Source organism: Urocitellus parryii, chromosome 7, assembly GCF_045843805.1.
Source record: "Urocitellus parryii isolate mUroPar1 chromosome 7, mUroPar1.hap1, whole genome shotgun sequence".
Taxonomy (NCBI): Eukaryota; Metazoa; Chordata; class Mammalia; order Rodentia; family Sciuridae; genus Urocitellus; species Urocitellus parryii.
In genome coordinates, this window is record NC_135537.1 from 64967689 (window position 1) to 64988945 (window position 21257).

Consider the following 21257-nt stretch of genomic DNA (forward strand, 5'->3'; position numbering starts at 1 on the left):
TTTGTGCATTTATTTGAGAAACTGGTACCTACGTATAGGTGACAGTCGACATATATTAGACTTCTATTGCCATTATAAAAAATTACCACAAAATAAATGGCTTAAAATAACAAAACACATTGGACAGGGAAACTTTGGCGTATCTACACAATGGAACATTACTCAGCATTAAAAGAGAATAAAATCATGGCATTTGCAGGTAAATAGATGAAATTGAAGAATATCATGCTAAGTGAAGCAAGCCAATCTCAAAAAACCAAAGGCCGAATATTTTCTTTGATATGAGAATGCTGACTCAAAATGGCGATGGGAGGAATGGAGGAACTTTAGAGAGGGCAATGGGGAGGGAAGTGAAAGGAGAGGGCTAGGGGGTAAGAATGATGATGGAAATGAGTTAGACATCATTACCTTAAATACATGTATGAAGACATGAGTGGTGTGAGATGACTTTGTGCACAATCAGTGACTTGAGGAATTGTGCTCTATATGTGTAACATGAAATGAATTGCATTCTACAATCCTGTGTACCAAATTAGAATAAATAAATAATTTTTAAAAAACAAGCAAACATTTAATCTTATGCAAAATACATCTTGACATATAAGATCATATATTCACGGGTCTCAGAGATTAGTATAGGGGCATTTGGGGAAAATAACTTTTTCTCCTGCCACACCATCTTCCTGGTATGTTCAAATTTTCAGACATGATTATGAACCCAAGTAAAGGTTCAAAAGAGCAAATTTCATGATGTAATTTTACATTCTTTCTCTAAAGCAATAACAAAAGTGACATTTTCTTAAAATCTACAGGTAATTGTGTAAAGATGTGTGTGCCTGTATGATTTAGAAAGGTTATAATGCAGAGGGTGTGTGGCCCAGCACTTTAAAAGAAAAAAAAAAGTAACAAGAAGAAAGAGAAAACAGAATAAGGTACAGGGATCTGTGATAACCATGTGAGAACCTTCTACCTCTGTAAAGAGATCCCTTTACCTCCTTTGTATTGCATTGCATTTCTCTGCACCTGATGTAGAATTGATAATGAATGAAACACGTCCATTTCTTTGACCGGAGCAAAAGGAAGTAATAAAAATATCTCACAATCCCTGGAAAGCTGTTGCATAAATGATTGGAGTTTATAACTAATGTAAAATGCTTTTGATTGTGAACATGCTGCTTATGTGATCTTCTGAATAAAGATAATTTCTTCACGATGTGAATAAATTCCTATTGTTTTCCAAACTATATGAGTGGTTAGAAAAAAATATTTCTATTATGTGTCTGTCAGTTCCACTATACAAAACTGAAACAATCTTGGTTATTTTGTAAGCAGCCAGATGGATGAAGATTTTTGATTTGCATATGGAACTTGAACAAAGCCTAAAACATTTCTTAGGATGAATAGTTATTCACTTGGACTTATTTAAGACCAATGTAATCAGGACCTCAGCAAATATGCAGTTCTGCACACAACAGGCACTCAATAAATGCTTATTTGTGAATAAGAGAATCATATCTCACCTTTCTTGCATATTCAATAGGAGTTTGATTGTATTCTTCTAGTCAACGTACTTTTAATCAGGTAGAAGGGATTGACAAGGCAGTCAGGTTAAAGACTCATACTGTAAATGTCCATCCTATATCTAAAGTTAATGCCCAGCCCCAAATTCATGACATGCTTTCTTGGAAAACACAACCTCAGACTTTCTGCTATATCCTATTGCCTTTCCGGACACATTATAATTATACTGTTAGTTGAAAACCACCAAGCTGCTGTCATTTTTTCTCTTTTTAAAAAATACTGTCCTGGGATACATGAAGGAGACATTATTAAGATGACTCTTCCTTCCTTTCTCTTACAAACTTGCTTCTAAGTCCCACCACTGGAACAAATTATTCAGCAGATTAAAAGCCTTTCCTTGTGGGATCTGTAAAAAGAAATGATGCCTGTATGTGCTGCTCACTGCAACACCCAGCTGAAAGCGTAAGGGCATGCAGAAAGGACACATAAAGAGACAGAGCTAATACTACCTCAGTAAACTTTGGAGAGATTCCACAAGTTCGTGCAATTAGTAACTGAAGGTGCCGTATTTTAGTTCCACTGTATAGAAAGTGCTGAAAGATATCTTCGTGTATGGTTTTTCAGTCTTGACAAAGACATCAATCAAACTTCACGATCAGGCTTCCTAAGGGAAGATAATACATTATGACTTGTGGAAAATGATTCCTTACACACACCATTCCCTAATCAGCCATTGAAAGTTGTGTGCTGGACCAGAGAGAATGCTGTCTGTGAAACCTGGCAGGAATCTGATTAGAGAATGGGGAAGCCTCTTGCAAATGCACCGAGGAAGTACTGTGAGCTGGAAATGACTGCAAGTCAAACTCTCACCACCTATGATCCAGGTTTCCTAGTTTCAACCCTTTGCTTTAGACTCATTATTGCCCCTCTTTTCCTCCACCTGGGGCCTCACTCCTTGGACCTTCTATTTACTTTCCCACTCACTCAAGCCAAATCACAATCACCAGTTTCCTTTCACTGTAAATCATAGAAGTCCGGCTACCTTCACTTTGGATTGTGGCTCCTCTGACAACAAAGTCACATGTAAAGTCCATCATTGGTTGGAAACCAGTAAGCTATAACCATACTGCTTGTTTGTAAGACTTATAATGCAGTTAAATCCTGAAAAAATTATCTTAAGTTGTCAACCTAACCTGCCAAACACCTCACCTAAAAACCACTTAGCTTAGCCCATAGTTTGGCATCTTAAAAGAGTATTGTCCTGCATATTGCAGGCCTGGGAAGACATCAAACTTCAAAATTTAAAGAACATGCTGGTGTGAATTTTTACACACACACACACACACACACACACACACACAAATGCACTCATGGCACACACCTAGATTGAGAAAAAGATGTCTGCAAGATGAGAATAAATTTTACCTATGAAGACTAAAACACCAACCAAAGAGAGTGGGAGAGGAAAGCACAGGGGAGGAGAAGGCCAAGCAAAACTGTGCCCAAGGTTAGGAATGTCACTTACACTCCATTCACTTTAGAATGTGTAACCCAGACCTGTTTTGCTATTTCACAGAAATTCCGACCACCCATGGGTTCATACCATCTACCCATGGGAAGGGTCCTATCCAGTGAGATTTGTGGCCTGTGTTCTTCCTGTCCTTTATCTGCCACTTTCTCTTACAGCTGTGCTTCATATTCTCCCTTGTCTTATTGTCTGTATTGTGTGTCCCTGCCTTGACAAAAACAGCTGTGGGTTTGCTATTTCTGATCTATGGGCTATTAATAAAATGCAGCCGTGGTTGCATCCTTATCTCTAAATACCATAAGCCTCCAAAGGCCAGGAGCATACTGTGATCACTAAATTGTCATGAGACACAGGCCCTCAATTCCAGGAATATGCTATTTACCATGAACAGGTATCTGAAATTGGTATTAACTCTCTGACTTTGTTTCTTCTGCTAGGCATTTTCTTTCCTATCATAACTCTCCTAAATATCATACTATCCATATTTGTTACTAGCCTTATTTATGCAGAGACAGTTTTATATATTTTATTTTTATTCTTCCCATAAACACCTACCCTGGCAAAGCATGTATTACAGGTAAAGAATTGTATTAGTCACCGGGAAATGAAAATAATTGGGACATGATTCTTGCCTTCAAGTAAATAAAGGACTAGAAAGGAATGTAGGACATGAATACAAATACTTATATTTTAAGTGGTCAAAGGGATTTACAGACAGTGATAGGGATAGTTCATATCATAGGAATGGGAAAGGCAGAGAAAGTCCTTCAAAGTTGCAGGAAGATAGAAAAAGTCATGAAGCAAGTGATGCTTAAAAGGGTATTGAAGGTCTCTGGCTTCTTTAGATTGTATAAAGATTGCACACAGGATATCCTGGCAGTTGGACCTGGATGCATGTAGAGAAAAATAAATAAAAAACGGAATTTGTACAAGGAACAATAATTAGTAGCTTTATCTATTGGAAATGCCTCTGATGAAAGAGACATGAACAGAAACAATTGCTAAACTAGTGTAAGCAGAAAAGACATTCAAGCCTTAGTTTACAAGAAGCCTGGGATTATTTGGTCCATCTTCGTTCAGGGTCATCTGTGGTTGTCAATGAACTGGCCTTTTTCTTTCACTCCACCATCTTTAGTATGTTGGATCTTTTTAAAAAAATGTCTATTGATACATGATAATCATGCATATACACAGGTAACAGTGTGACACTTCAATACATGCATATAATGTTTAAAGATAAAATCAGGGTATCAGCATATCCATCATCTCAAACATCCATAATTTATTAGTATTGGAGGACATTCAAATTTTTCTCTCCTACTTTAAAAACATATGTTGAAATTTACAGTAAATTGTTAACTGTAGTTGCCCTGCTGTGCCATAAAACAGTAGACCTTAGCCTTCCCAACTAACTGTATTTTGGCATCTATTATCCATCTTTTTCTATGATTCACCCTCTTCCCCTCGCTAACCTCCAGTGACCTCTGTCCCACTCTCAATTTCTATGTCATCAGCATTTTTTATGTCCCATATATGAGGAAGAACGTGCTATGTCTTTTTTTTTTTTGCCTGGGTTATTTCATTAAACATTAAAAAAAGAGTGAGCAAAACTCTCCTTCAGAGATGAAGTCTTTCCCAGAAAATCCATAACTGAGGAAACTCATCCCTAATAGACCAACCTTACAGAATACTTAAGAGAGTTCTACATCCAGAAAGAACAATAATTAACCATCATATTGGATCTTCGTGTCAGCTTCCGTGACAATGCAGGTCAGTTTCAAGTCTCATGTCTATTTTGAGACAATCACTAGAGAGGCACTGGATTTGCTGATTGTCTTAGACCAATTGTGATTGAATGCCCTATAAAACAAGGTTGATTCACAAGAAGGAAAAGTAAGGAGGGAAGAAGGAAGGAGAAGTGGAGAATAAGAAGCAAAAGAAAAACAAGACTGAAGAGGAGGTAGAAGAAGAGAATGGAGAGAAATGGATTAAAAGTTGAGTTTCAGGGGCACAGTGAGATTGGTTTGGGCAATATTTGGGAACATTATGGACAAGCCTCTAAGCATCATAGTCAGCTTTCAGCTTTGATTGATCTTGTTGACATGTCTTCCCTCTATGTCATTTTTCCCATTGTATTTTCCTCCTAAAGGCTCTGACTGCTTCTTCTCACTATAGTTGACTGGCACTTGGCCTCTCTTTCCTACATAAATGGCAGTGCTCCAAGATTTCTCTGCTTTTCTCTTTTTCTCATGCCTCCTAAGGGAATCCACATCAACCTATAGCTATATGTTCACTCCTCTAAGCCTTCAGCACAAAATTTTACATGCTCTCTGCCTTTGGTCTGGCTCCTTCCACTAATTCCACCCTGTGTCTGCTCTCACTTTTCCCCCAACCCTTGGAATCCCCCACCTTTCCTAGGTTTTGTTCAACAAATTACTATTTCCTACTGTGTAGTCAATTGTCATTCTGTCTTTTATTTGTTACTATTACTATTACTCTCACACAGTCCTTTCATCTAGATGTCACGTTGGAGGAACAGATATTTGGCAGCACTTCCACGGGCCCAGATCCTACATGACAGTGTCCACACCATAGTTACCAATGCTGGGAAATTTTCTCTGGGCAATGAACACACTGCTTGTTAGTGTCAACTGTGTCTGAGCTGCTGTCACAGAGAAAGCCTTGCCTTTCACCTGGGGAAACTTTATATAACCACATGATTAAGCTCAGATGAATCCTCAGTTTTTTCTCATGTTGGCTTTCCTTTCTCATCAGGAAAACTTTTATTCACCATGATTTTCATTTTCCCTGAACAGATGGTACATCACCAGCAAGTGACAAATAACTATCTGCCCAACAAGTATTTAGATCTGAATAAAATTAATAACAAAAAAAATATGGCAGAAGGGTGCATGGGAAACTCAGTAAGTAAATACATTTATCACATTACTTAATTTCCAACTGGCATCATGTGATCTACTTTTGCAAAAAAAAAAAAAATATATATATATATATATATATATATATATATATATATATATATAAATGTCAAAAGAAACTGATTTGGGCAGCTAGGCAGCTCATCTGTTTTTTTTTTTTTCCTTTGGAACACAATTGCTGTGATAAATAGATGATTTTTGACATAACATTTGTATTCCTAGAAGACAGCAGTTCTGTTTAGCCTCATGTGAGTTAAACAGTGGCCATTTATTGTGATAAACAGATTTTTTTTTTTTACTTTTCTAGGGAAAAAGAAACATAGTGAGGTCATTGGCTATTACTGAATGTGAAGAAGTTCCAGGCAACATGTCTGCAAAGCTATATTCTATCACATCAGTTCAAGCATGGCATGAGGCTGCTCTCTCAGAATTACTAGCTATAAGGCACTAGAATAGTTATGATCAGGGAACAACAGTACACACCCATTTTTTTTTTCACTTCTGTATTCTGAATTTTAGGTATAGCTTTTCTAAACCAAATTCCCTTATTAGAACATAGATAATGGTACATATAGTATCTTAGTCCATTCGGTTCTGTGATAACAAAGTATTTGGGATAGGGTAGTTTATAAAGAACAGAGATTTATTTCTTACTCTTCTGAGGCATGGGAAGTCCCAGGTCAAGGGGTCTGATTATGGCAAAAGCCTGCTTGCTACCTCATCCCATAGCAACAACAAAAAGGGCAAGAAAGATTGAGAAAGTTCAAAGGGAAAGAAAGGGGGACAAAGTTATTCTTTTATCAGTAATCTACTCCCATGCCAGTCAACCCACTTCTACAGTAAAGGCATTAAGACATTCATGAGTGCAGATCCAACCTGACATAAATACCTCGTAAACATCCCATTTCTCAATACTGTTTCACTGGGGATTAAATTTCCAACATATGAAATTTGAAAAACACCCCCTCAAACCGTACAGCAGAAGGTTCTCAACGCTTTGTCAAAAATTGCTGGAGATGTAGCTCAGTGGCAGAGCGTTTGCCTAATTTTTGCATAAACATATTAAGAGTGTGAGTTCAATTAAAAGGGAAATGGAAATTCTACCTGCATTAGTAGCAATCATTAGTCCTTCTCCTCAAACTTGTTTATTATGTATAAAATTGTAACTTTGATATTTTTGTTTCTTAATTGTTGTTGAGATAATACAATCACACTTTTTTGTCTCTGAAATTGTTTGTCAGCTTAGGAAATGTACATTAGGATATAAATGGTCAGGAAGAAAATGCAATAAAATAGAAATACAAAATATCTTCTAAATAGATGCAATTGCTTGTAAGATCATCTTAGGGAGACAGTAAATTGAAATAGTAATGTTCAAATTGTAATTATAACATATTATTATATTTCCTCATTTTCCTAGATACTTCATGGTAAAAAGGGAAATGAATGTGAGTGTTTTAGCCACATAATTCCTTTACCATTGATAACAGTTATGTATTTAAATGTGGGACAAAGGTAGTTCAACTGCAATCTAAATTTCTTTGTTTGGGAAATTTATGTTTTAAGTGAGTTATAGCAAGGTGATTAAATAATTCATGCATTTCTACCCTACCCCCTCACTTTGGTAGAGTTTAATAATGTGGACACATCTAAAAGCACAAGATAGAAGTTCTATCCTCAGGGATGAGAATGGAGATGGTTTACTCACCCACCCACCTCTCTCCCTCTCTCTCTCTCTCTTTAATAGCTACCAACATTTGTACATAAAGTGATATCTCACACCTTTTTATAAAAATCCACCATAATCTCACTTTCTCTTCAAATTTCATGCCCTTTCCATCCCAAAATTGTCTACAATCATACACGAGCTGTATACAATTAATTATTGAAATGCCCATATTTTTTAGTTCCCAAAATTGATTTTCTCTCCCAGTCGTTCCTGACCACAACTCCCTCACCCTTCGCCTCTTCCACAGGCACTCTCAATAATAACCAGGAGTATCTCCATGGGTATTACTGTATCATGATAATATTGTTTTCTTTTTTCTGTGCATGTTTCCAAAGGGAAAAAAAATTATGTTAAATATAAAGAAAAAATTATGAAAAAAGGTGGTTCTAATCTTAATCTTATTTTTCTATTCAAGGCTATTTTTAAACTCTACAAGTTGCTGTATGTATTTATATAATTTAATTGACAAAAGTTGTGTGTATTTATGAAATGTGATGTTTTGAGATTGAGATATATATATATATATATATATATATATATATATATACTCAGATTTTAATGCACTTTTCACATCTGCTTGGTGTTTCATTGAACATTTGACTTCCCCTGTCCTAAGGAGTCTCTCTCTGCCTCCCATGTCATAAGCAACAACATAGAGAGCATGATTATTCATGTCCCCTATTTTCAGAAGACATATGTATTTAGGAATTGATATGTTTAAGCATAAGTTCTGTGAATAATCTGTTATACCAAGGACTGCCCAGTGGCTTTCCAGAATGACTACATTACTTTATAGTCTGAATAAGAGCACACAAGGATTCCTGTGTCTTCACCAACAGTTGACATTATTTGGGCTTTTCAAAGTTTTGCTAATCTGATGGATTAATTTGCATTAATTTGATTGACAGGGGGACTAGCAATCAGATTTTTCTCTACATATTCTATCAATCCTATAATTCATCCTACTATTCACATTAAAGTTTCTTTTCCATCTTAATTTTCCTACTAGATGTATAAGGTAAGAATACAGGATTGGGTTATTTTTTTGTTTTGTTTTGTTTTTGCTTTTTTAATTAGTAAACTGATTTCCCTGATACCTTCTAGTAAACCACTTTGCTGTTGATTACTAGTGCCAGAAATATCCTACCTCAAGTTAGCATAGGTAGTATTTCCTAGTTCTGTATGTTGAACCAGACATCTCTCTGCTAGCAGGACTCTGAAATATGTCTTCATGTGTGATTAACGAAATATCCTTGTGTTCTTCTTTGTCAAAATGACCTTAGCTTGTTTCATGCCACTGTTAAGTAAGTTTTCCAAGGTTCTGAAAAAACTGTACTGAAAATTGGATTGGCATTTTATCAAATTTTGACATAAACTTGAGGAAAATAAGTATTTATAAAGTGTGAAACCCTCTCATCCATTAATGATATTTATCTCTCCTTTCATCTAGATATTTCAGATGTCCTTTACCAGTTTTTAAAATGCACTTGTATACATTTTCCGGCTCCTTGTTTAGTTCCTAGAAAGTTAATAATTTCATTATTAGGAATCTACATCAGAATTCCACATCTTTCTTTTGAGATCTATTCTGTATGTATACCATCGCACTGCCAACTTGACAATGGAATTATTTCATTGTCTAAAATTTCATGGATACCAAACTAAGGTTTTGAATGCTTCCACATAGCCAACACCTTTCCCCTTCAGTCTGTTACATTTTAATGATAGGTAACACTTTCAGTTCGTTCCCATCATCTAATCATAAATCCTTTACTGATCTCCTGTCTACAGTCTTCTCTTTCTCACCATCCCATTTAGCCCATCATTAATTTCTACTTTATTGTCAAAATTATTTATAAGAGTGGTCTTTTTCAAAATTAGCACATAAATATTGATTGAACAAATGAGTGAATTGTACTCTGACTGTAGGGATTAGTGATGGACTTTTAGATTGCAGCAGCAATATTTTTCTTGCTTAAACATAAAATGCTGTCACAGAAAAATTTTTATAATACGCTTATCCTCAGAAATGTAGTCGGTATTAATAAGAATGAACTAAAATGTGCCATAGAAACAAATACTCCCAAATTCTGAAGGTCTGTTTCTTACTAAGCAAGAATTCCGGAGGGTTAGAACAACTTTCTATGAAACTGTTCTCCATACACTTCTGTAGCAATACAGGCCAATGAGCTCTTCACCATCCAATAGCAACATAATCTGAAGTTCAGTCTTCTTCATTGACATTGAAGGGGGAGAGAATGTTGTATAATCGTTAATCAGTTACAAAAAGTTTTCAATGAAAGTGAAACATTTCATTTCTATTCGTGGACCATTGTCTAAAATTATACCTAACTAGAAAGAGACAGGAAATGTTATCCCACATGAAGAAGGGATGTTGGAAAGTACCAGTAGTCTCCACTGCACAGTGTTTCTGACCAAGAAAGGAAAAGTAAATCTCATCCATAACCTGATGTCCTTCATGTTTCCTCCAACATGAACACATTGTGATTGTGTTAATTCTGCTCTCTCCATGCCGTGGATTTTGCATTTCTCTGAGATAGTATGATCTACAGTTTATTCACAAGGATTCTACTTCTACTATTTTTTCCCCAATTTTTTATGAGAAATGGAGAAGTATCCAGGAGAAATAGATGCAGATATAGAGAAAGAGATATAGCTACAGATGTGTGTATGTGTGTATGTGTGTGTATGTTGTGTTCCATTCCAAATAGGCTGGGAAGCATAGCAGGAGCTCAGTTGACTGTGGTCATATTTCAGCCAAGTGAGTAAACTGTGAGGAGACTGTGAGAAATGCCATTGGAAACTCACCTGTAACTCAGCACCTGAAGAAGCACAGTTGATTCCATTGAATGGATGTGTCATTTGGGGCTATTCAGATGATTTCTCTTTTTATATGCTTTCCCATCACAAAGTACTAGTAGCAGTAGTACCCACGCCCTAGGGAATATTAGATTAAAGAAAATAATGCATATGAAGCGTTTGGCATGGTCTCCACGACATAGGAAATGATAAATTGTTCTGGCTATTAAAGACATATGATTTCATCTTGGTTTTAAACACTTGGTTTTTACTTTTGGCATCAAACACATTAGGCATCAAAAGATTTAAAAATCTCTCTCTAAAAACACAGTGAAAATTCTTTTTAATACCATGACTTTTCAAAGTTGAAAAGAAAGAAAAAAAATGAATTTTAAAATATGTTGTCTATGTGTTTGAGTTATTCATAAGTAATCCCAGCTGTTGCTAAGACAGCAAATGGAAGCAGATCTTTTAGTGACCTGGATTCTACTCTGCTTTCTGCTAACTAGCTGTAGGATTTAGAAGTGGCATTAGTGTTTAGTTTAGGCCCTAGCATTGTCATTTCTACCATGAAGGGATTTTTGAGGCAATCTCTTCAAGTAATTTTAGCACTCAGATTCTAATACTGAATGGGTTTTACAATATGTGAAGTGGACCTATTTTCTCTAAAGGTGAAAAACCGAAATACTCTACAATATTTCATGTTGAACTTTATTACAGATCACATACATGATAGGAATTAGATATACAAAATAAATTGGTGATACAATTCCTATCCACATGGAGCTTCTAATACCAATGTAGATAATTCTTAGCAATGTTAACATATTAATGAAGTCATAAGAGACTAGTATTTCTAAATGTTGAGGAAAAGAGGAGGTAAGGTTGCTTGTTAAAATTCTCCTGATGATTCATTGGAAGTTCTGGAAAACAGAAATCTCATGTCCTCTGTCTTTATTCTTCTGGGTGCTACCCTGTCTGAATGGGCTAGATTCACCACGTCAACTTTAACATTGTGCTTTCATCAATGAAAGTCACATCAAAGGAAATCCATCATTTAATTCACATTTTACTTTTTAATAACCTTCAAATCTATGAACATCATATATACAAAATTAATGCCTATAATCACAGGTCCATGCGTATTATTTTTATATCATTGAAGGACACCAGAAAGGGATTCCAAAAGGAAATAAAATCAACTTTTAATTAAAAATTATGGAAATTAATACTGATCCCAAAAAATCAACATTCTGTGTGCATTTGCATGATCATCTCTTCTTCTGGACTGAGTTGGCTCTGGCCATAAAATTCTTCTTGCTGTAACCCATGAGATAGCACTTTAAAAGATCATTCTAAAATTATAATGCTGCTTATATATTCATATCCCATTGCATTCCAAATACATTTCCTAATTTTCAAATTGCCAATATATCTTAGCTCTGTGAATATGGCCTTTGAACACAAATCCTAAGTCACAAACTTGTGCACATACATCATAACCTAACCTAGTGTAGCAAAACCCTCTGCAGATGGGCTGAATTTGAGTCCTTCCCAGGCATTCCAAGGACTTGAAGACTTGAAAAATTCCTTTGGAGCATCTCTCTCTCTCTCTCTCTCTCTCTCTCTCTCTCTCTCTCTCTCTCTCTCTCTCTCTCCCTCTCTCTCCCTTTCTCCCTTCTCCCTCCGTCCCTCCCTCCATCCCTCCCTCTCTCCCTCCCTCTCTCTCTCTGTCCCTCTCTCTCTCCCCCTCCCTCCATCCCTCCTTCTCTCCCTCCCTCCCTCCCTCTCTCCCCTCCCCTCCCTCCCTCTCTCTTTCTGTCTTTTCTTTTTTGGCAGACTCTCACTTCATATCTCTCCTATGCAAAGAAATAGAACAAACAAACTAAACCTCAAAAAATTTTTTATTAATTTGTTGATGCACATTAAATTTACGTTCCCTACCTTAGATTTGTAACATGCTGAGGGACTAAAGCCCTATTACCTTAAATCCTCTTCAGGGTTGCTTGCAAGTATAACTTTGTGGCATATCATTTAAAGTCTTGCTCTTCTGATTTCCTTACCCTCCTCAAACTTTTGAGTCTGTGTCATATTTTTGATACTTACTAGAGAAACTTTAATAAGAGAGTGTACTTCCATTAAGGGACTCTTTTTGAGATTGTGGCTATTTATATTAAAATAGTAAAATAATAAATGAGCAAATAAAACTAATTATGATATATTTTATCTAACCCACTATATCCAAAATATTATCATTTTAACATGTAATCAATATAAAAATATTAATGACATACTAAATTATTCTTTGCACATTGAATCTTCAAAATTCTCTGTGCATTTTATGTGAAGGCATACCTCAAACTGTATGCTAAGCTTTCAAGAGCAATACTTGAACATTACTTATAAGTCATAAATTTCACATTTGAAAAAGTAGTTTCCCAAACACAAATTGCCCCAAACATACTTAGAGTCCTTCATACATAGAAATAGATAGTTTCAGATCTAAAATTAACTAAGACTGAATGATATTAAAATATGATTTTTCATCACACTAGTATGATTTCAGTCACACTATCCACGATTCAAGTCCATGTGTAGCCAGTAACCATCATCCCATGTAATCAGAAAACCTTTTGTTTTATTGAAAAATAATACATATGTTTAGACAAAAAAGCTAATAAGAAATAAAAATATCTTTCAGAAATAAGCAAAATGCCTTGAAAATATTTTAAATATCTTTAAAATTATGAGGGAAAATATGATTCACAAAGAAAAAAAAACCTGACTCCTGTTTGAATGGAAAGAGTTTTAGAAGAATCATGAGAGGCCTTTTTCTATGTCTCAAACAGCCAGATGCAGATGGATATACTGGCTCTAATGGGAGAGGTTGTTCAGCTGTAAGAAAAGATTTCTGTCTATTCAGAGTAGAAAGTCTCAAGAGCTTTGTCCCTGGAGCTTGTTAAAATTAGGGCAAATGTGCCTCTGTCTGGGATGATTTAGTTGCAGGCCTTCCTGGAGGATGGGGGATTGCATCTGCGTTCTCTCCAGGTCTCCTCCTGCTCTGAGTCCATGTTTCTAAGATCACCCACTAGCAGAAAGGCCACACCGCCAGCTGTTTTTAAATGTTATTGTTGCAAGAGCAATTAATCTTCATGATGATATGACTATTGCTATAGAGTTTTAAAACCATTATTATATATATATATATATATATATATATATATATATATTTTTTTTTTTTTTTTTCTTTTTTGGTGTTCCCTGGGAATTAGTTGACAGTTGAGCATGCACTCAGCTATGAACAGTGGGAAGCAATGGAGTAGAGAAGGAGTATTTTCATGGCCACAGTATGATCAATGAGCAGTGTATCCCACATGTATCTCTAATAGACATGCACACTTCTCATTAAATGTTCGGCAGAGGACAACTGAGGTCAAGGACACATCCATGCTGTATCAAATGCAGAAGGCAGACCTATGGACCCACTTGCAAATAATCTTCTTGGATTACTTTAATTGTTGACAATATACCTCAATCACGGACCAAAAGAGGAATCATGGGCCTGGATTGTAGCATCTGGTTCACCACAAGGTCATTTCTAATTTATCTCAGAAGATTCATTAATGCAAACTCCTCAGGGGCTGTAAATTCAAGAAATAATGATTGTAGAAACTGGAAAACATCTCTGGCTCATGTCAGAGTAGACTTCAGAGTAGTCTCCAGAGGCTCAGGTCATCAAAATATTTTCCCTGGATAAGATTAAGTTAAAGTTCTCCCCAAAGTGTTTAAAAACTCTGAATTCTTAAATGCTAAAACTGCTCTTAAAACATAAGGAATAAGGGACTAGCAGCTCTCAATGTTTTGGCTAGAGTTCCCAGGGACTGGTGGCAACGACTATAAAGTCACCTGGCTACCAATCTTCTTGTGGAGTGAGAATGAATAGGAAGTGAAAAGCCTAAAAAAGCTGTGGCCTAGAATTTCCTCTGAGGTCAGTTCTCATGATATTCATACATGATACATGCATGCATTTAAATACTATGCTAGGTGAGAGTGCGGGGGATTCCCAGTCCCTGAGCCACTATGACTCAGTGACCAATTTTCTCAGTATTGACCATGTTTCTCCAAATTCTGTAATGACTTAGTTAACTGGATATAAAATATTAATAAAGTTCCAGTGAAAGAAAAGTAGCTAGGCAACTTTGTAAGACAGCAATTAAATAGCTCACTGGTAGAAAGAATGAGAAATGAGAGGTACTACACTCTAGGTGCACACCATGGGACTTTGTGGGGCCTTCATGCAATATAGCAGGGAATCTCTAAGTCTTATGATCACAAAGGCAACAGGGCTCTGACATTGGAGAAGGGGGTAGGACAGAGTGTACTAACTCCAAGTTGGGGTCACTCTTCTATGCCCACTCCTCTTTACATAGGAGTGTGCAGTGGCGCAAAGGTAAGAAGAAGCTTGTTCTGTGATGTCAATAACATCACAGCTTCACTGGGGCTAGGGCTTTTTAAGCTTCACAAAGAGGAGGATGAACTATTGATCTAGCTGGCTTGCCCAACCTCATGATTCTATAGTCAATTATTTGATAGAGCTTTACCAGAGCCACAAGAAAGTCCTACTGTGTTTCTTTGGTCCTCAAGGACGATGATTCAGTCTTACAACAATGATATTTAATTTCATATAGATAATATTCTTTATAGTGTGGAGCTGAAGGCAAGACTGTGTCAATGACATTGATATATACTCTACTCTAGAATACTAGTGATGCATGCATATGAAAAAACAAGGAAAGACGAATAGTATCTTGACCAAGAAAGATTTGTAAGTCAGCTAAGATTCAATTGGTATTTAGAATGACAAACAGGGTGTATCTCTGATTTATCTAAAGATTCATATTGTCATCTCTAAAGTTTGCAACTTCAGAGACCTGTGCTGTCATCAGATCTAATTATGAATTAGTGATTGATTCATTTAGGGAATAAGTCAACCTAATGGCAGTGAATTGAAAAATGAGTAGACCCTGAAGGGACACATAGGCAGTGATAACTAATTCTGTCTGCTGATGGAATCAGCATAGGGCACTCCTAAAATAGCCCTGGACAGAACCAACTATTCACCTTCCATCCACAGTGAGCGGTTTCCTCAGCCTTGCCCTACTGACATCAATTAGCCCTCATGACATTCTTCAATTATTTGAGCTCTCTAGGCACACCCATCCTGCTAAGGTAGCTATCCAGAGCATTTCAAGTTTGTGTTGCTTTCTTTGCAAAAGTTTAAGCTGAACAGCTGTGATATTTCCACTCTTTATTCTTTAAGAGCACTCTGTCCATCCAGGTTAGTTACTTGCTTACTCTACTGAGTACATCTTGACATTTTATAAATGAATCCAGGTCTCCAGTGAATTCTTGAGATACTCTGGTGTAATAGCTGCACTGGTTTGGTATTGTATATGGTCATATTAAATAGGTATTAATTGCACATTAGAATTGATTTTTTTCAAAGGTCCCTAAGAAAGAGCCCATACAGAACCATTGTTCTGTCAATTTGTTTTTCACAGAGGCAACTGTGGTGAGGAGAAACCCTGAAAGGGTAGATGATTCCACATGCATTTCTTCAATTAGGAACAGCTTTATAATTCCTGCTGTGAGCCATCAAGTACACTCAGATTAGCTTTAATGGGGGAGCTGTGTACCAGGAATCCTTCTATAGAAACCCCTAATGAGAGATGATTACATTTTTTTTCAAATGCTTATACAGGGATGCATATTTAAGAATGAATTATAACCTTTTCAAAACTGACATTTGAAAAGAAATAAATATTGAGGAGAAGAAGGAGGAGGAGTTGATAGAAGAGGCCCCTCTATAATCTGAGGAGGGTATATCCGTAAAAGTCCTTGCTCTTGGCAAACATGCCAACACATTCCACATGGTTATAACTTCTTTCTCTTCTGTTTTGTACTCTAGCTTCTTGATCCTCTAAGAAAGAACTGTGAGTATTGGTGTTTATACAAAAATATAAGAGACAAGGTAATGCAAAAGAAGAATTAATTACATGAGACAACATTTATGAATGGTAAAGGGTCAAAGAGTCAAAGATGATCCTGAGATTTGCTAGACTTATGAGAAGGCTGGTGCTAAGATTTGGATGTGGTTTAATACAGCCATCCAATACTGGACTGAGTTACCAAAAACATATATTTGAGAAAAGATGGCCTTTTAACAAACAGTACTGGGAAAACTGGATATCCATATTTAGAAGAATGAAACTTGATCTCTTTCTCATCCTGTACAAAAGATTCAAAGCAGATCAAGTTGTTGGGTTTTATTCTGTACTTTGAGTCAATTGTAGGTCATCCAACTGGAAGGCAGTTTAAAAACCAAGACAAAGCAGCAGACTCTACTCGAGGCTTATGACAAATTTATTTTTTCACTTTTCTGTTGTTGCTGTTTCAGTGACTTATTTATTCTTACACACCTCACTTCATTCCAAAAGGATATGAGGGAATTCATAAAAATACTAGTGCTACCACTAGATGAAATAAATTAACTGGAAAATTTGGTTGGAGTGACAGATGAAGAAAATAATGCCACATGGAGTTTTATTGTGCTATCCTGTTTTACGTTCTTGCTAATGGTGGGTCACACATTTGATGGCATGGTTGAAGCTTTTGGTGGTCTAAGCCAAGAGTAAGATGCCAACAATTATGAAGTTTACAGAGTGTGCAGGATAAAGTAAAAGCAGATGTCAAGAAGTACAGCTTTCCCATGGTCCCCATAATGTAATTGTTCCCATAAGGTAAGAAAAAGGAGCTGCTACATAATGCCATGGACAACAGTTTCACCACCATTTTCCCATCCTAGGTGCTACAGTGAAGCATTTTAAAAAGTTCTTTCTTATACTCTAACAGCATGCATTTGATCAATAGTGACTTATAGTTTGAACTTACCTTCTTATATTTTATTTATCATATCCTTAAATTTACTGATAGATTTATTGGAATTTCCAGCTGTTCACATTTGCTCAACATAAGGACAATTTATTCTGATTTATACAATACTACTTTTTCTTTTTGAATATAAATACAACTATTTGCAAAGTTATTTGGAAAAAGAACAGCAGAGCTGAATACATGCATATGCTTTGACTCCACTATTTGACTTTAAAGGGCAGTCCCTATGAAAACTCACACATGTACCAAGAAGATGTATAAAAATTATTAATTTCAGCTTTGGATATAATCATAAAAACTTGCATACAATCAATTGACCATTTCATAAAAGGTGGTTAATAAAACTGGTTAATTATCTAAAGGTTACCTAAAGGTTTTAGACAGAGATTTGCCATAGATATGTAAAATGAGTGAGCTATATATACATTTATCAACATAAATAAAACAAAAAACTGAATACTGAATAAAGAAGGAAACTTTTGAATAATATGTACCATTTACGTAAATATTTTAAAAACACAGCAAAAAAAAATCAGCACAATATACTATTTACATATACTCCTATACATATAGTAAAAATATAAAAGTACACATGGAAATAGTGGCTGGCAACTTCATGCTGTATTTGCCTTTAGACAGAACAAATAGGAAGGTATATTATTGAATGTTAGCTGCATCCACCAGGCTTTATGCTTCAGACGTAAAAATGAAAAATGAATTCTGGTACAAATACAATAGTGAGCACATTATGTGTGTGTGTATGTGTGTGTGTGTGTGTGTGTGTGTGTGTGTACACAATGTATACATATATATGAAATATGTATTTCATACTTAAAATAAAAATATAAAAATAATCATAAAATTAAAATTAATAAAGTAATTATTAATGAATAAAAATGAGTATAAAATTAATAAAAATAATTCCTAATTAAAGTAAAAATAGAAGAATGAAGTAACATAGATATAATAACCTTTTTGCAAGTACTCAAATTTAGAATTAATAAGATATTCTCAAGAAAGTTAAATCAATTCTATAAAGCTTCTAAAGCAATTAGAACCTATGTTAAGATTGTTCATAGGTGTTTATAAGATATCTATAAGTTTGAAAAATCTGAGTTAATTATTTGATAGAACCAGTATTATATGATCTTCGCTGTGGATCCAGAGATAACCAAGGAATGAGACACAGGGTGGGGCATGCTGGTTATCTGTGATCGGTATAATGTCTCTGTCTCATACTAAACTTGTAAATCAGAACCAAGGAGCAATTCACATTAAATATCTGGGACTTGGATTAAAAATGACAATGCAGCTTTAAAAAATATAACATGATCATAGTTTTGTTCTCATACTGGTGAGTCATATACAGGTTTAAGGGGGCCAAACTCCATCTGGGATATTGTGTCTTGCATATTTTATGAGAAGCATTGATAATTTACAGGGGATCAGAGGGAGAGACCTGCAGGATGAAAGGCCCAGGAACTATGGAATGAAAGAAGGACTGAAACAATAAAATTTAGTGTGAATGAGAAAAGGAAGGGTTAAGGCAGACATAAGTAATGATAACCAAGCGCACAATACAAATGGGAACATTGGTGAATGAGTATCCGAGAGGACAGAAGACCGGGGGGAATCCTTGGATTTGATAGAAAACCAGAGTTCTGCTGTAATACAGAACGACCTTCTAACATGGAGATGGCTGAAAAAGAAATATCCCCTCCCTCAGCAAATTTCCATCATGAAGCATGAAGTTGGCTTTAGCTTAATCCATAATACTTTGGCATGGATTCTGCCTCGGAGCAGGGGCTGACCACACACATTGCCCCTGAATATTACATATCTGCTCACTTATAGGACATCATTTCAAAGAGTGGATTACTGGTTTAATTTCTTGGTTACACTTGATATGTGCTTCCTAGACACCAGATCAATTTCTAAGATTACCACATAGGAGTAAGGATTATGTATCATCATAAGAAATCTTGACAGCAAACTAGATGGAGGAAAATAAAGTGCTCTGGGTCTGTGTAAATATAGAATTATGATATGTAACTGGGTGTGGTGGCACACATCTATAAACTAGGGAAACTGAGGCAGTGGGGTTGTAAGTTCAAGGGCAGCTTGGGCAATTTAGTGAAAATTAAAAAGGGCTAGGTATTTAGCTCCGTGGTGAAGATCTCCTGGGTTCAATGCCCTGTACAAAAATAAAAAATAAAAAATAAACAAGAATTATGGAATGTTAGATATAAAATGAACTTAATTACAGAGGTGAGAAGAAGAGGACCAGAGATTCTCCAGCCCTTCTTACAGGTGTTAGTTAGTATTGGGCAGACCAATATCCCCTGATAACCACTCATGGACTTTCCATCCACTTAGTTGAGGCTCAGCCCATGAAGCAATCTGTTGATGAGCAACACCAAGGATGACAAAAAAGTCTCTGAAGTCACCCTCCTGCATGCAGTCCCCCATCCCTGTCTTGTACCCCTCATCCTGAATCCAGATGCTGCATCAAGCATGAATCCTCAGTTTGAGCTCCACCTCATTGCACCTGTTGCAATCCCTGTGTAGTCTTACAGCAGAGCCTATAAGAGGTAAACTTTGGTCTCCCTGGTCCCCAGACTGGAATCCCATTATAGTCCCCAAACCAGAGAGAAAAGAGCTCACTCAGAACAGGCTGTGTGCCAATCTCTCCAACAGCCCCCATCCCAGGCAGAAGTGAATACCAGCACCTCTGACTCAGTTTCAACTAGTGACTCAGCATTTCAGTCCAGTGACTGGATCCTTGATGGAAGCTTTCCAAATGCAGCAGTTGGACTTTAATGAGCGTGGCCATGAGATTTACTTCTTCCTCTATTGTTGAAAACAGAAAATAAGTTAGTTGACTCTAAAGGCCAACATATTAACTTGCTATTAAATGAATTTCGAGGCCAATCCAGCCTTCTTCAGTTAGAGCAATAATCATATCTGTCAGGAACTATATCTTTACAAAATAATAATGGAGCTAGAGCATCCACTTGATACAGCAAGGTGAGGTTTTTGTATTTATTACTGTTGGAAAGTAAACACAATCTCTGTGTAACTAGCAGCATATTTACTAAGTATTTGAGGATTAATTCACTGACCCTTAATTTTCTTTGCTGTATTTCAAATGTAAAAGAATGTTTTAGTGAACACTATGGAAAGTTAAGAACTAATGTTTTAAAAAATGTATTACCTCCTTTCCAATGCAATCAGGATCCCATAATAAACACTAATCAGAAGTGTTCATGCTCCCTATATAAAATTGTTTCAGAAATGTCAGGAGTATAATGAATCCTACAGATTCTTGCTAGATCTGACTTGTGACTCAATAATAGCACTAAGAAATTGGTTGTTTATGCCGAGTTTAAGAGGGTTCTTTGCTCACAAGTGCTCGGGAATGCTCTAGTGAAAGAAGTGTATGTAGTTCCTTCTTGGCCAATACATTTATTTGTATGATCTTCTAAAAGGAACAGGACACCTGGATAAATGCTAAAGAGAAGATCAACACAATCCTTGACTCCCATCCTTCAGGCCTGGAGGTGAAGGGGCCTTCAGAGGGGGTTGCCCCAAAACATCATTCTTTTTATTTTTCTTAAATTATCTCCAGATAGATACATAGACACATAGATACGTTTGTTGTAGAATACATGTAACATGGACTATTGCCATAAGGAACATGATAAATGCCAGTGTGTCACTGCAGTAGTTTTTGTGGTTGTCTCCCCACCAGCATCTAATCTATTCC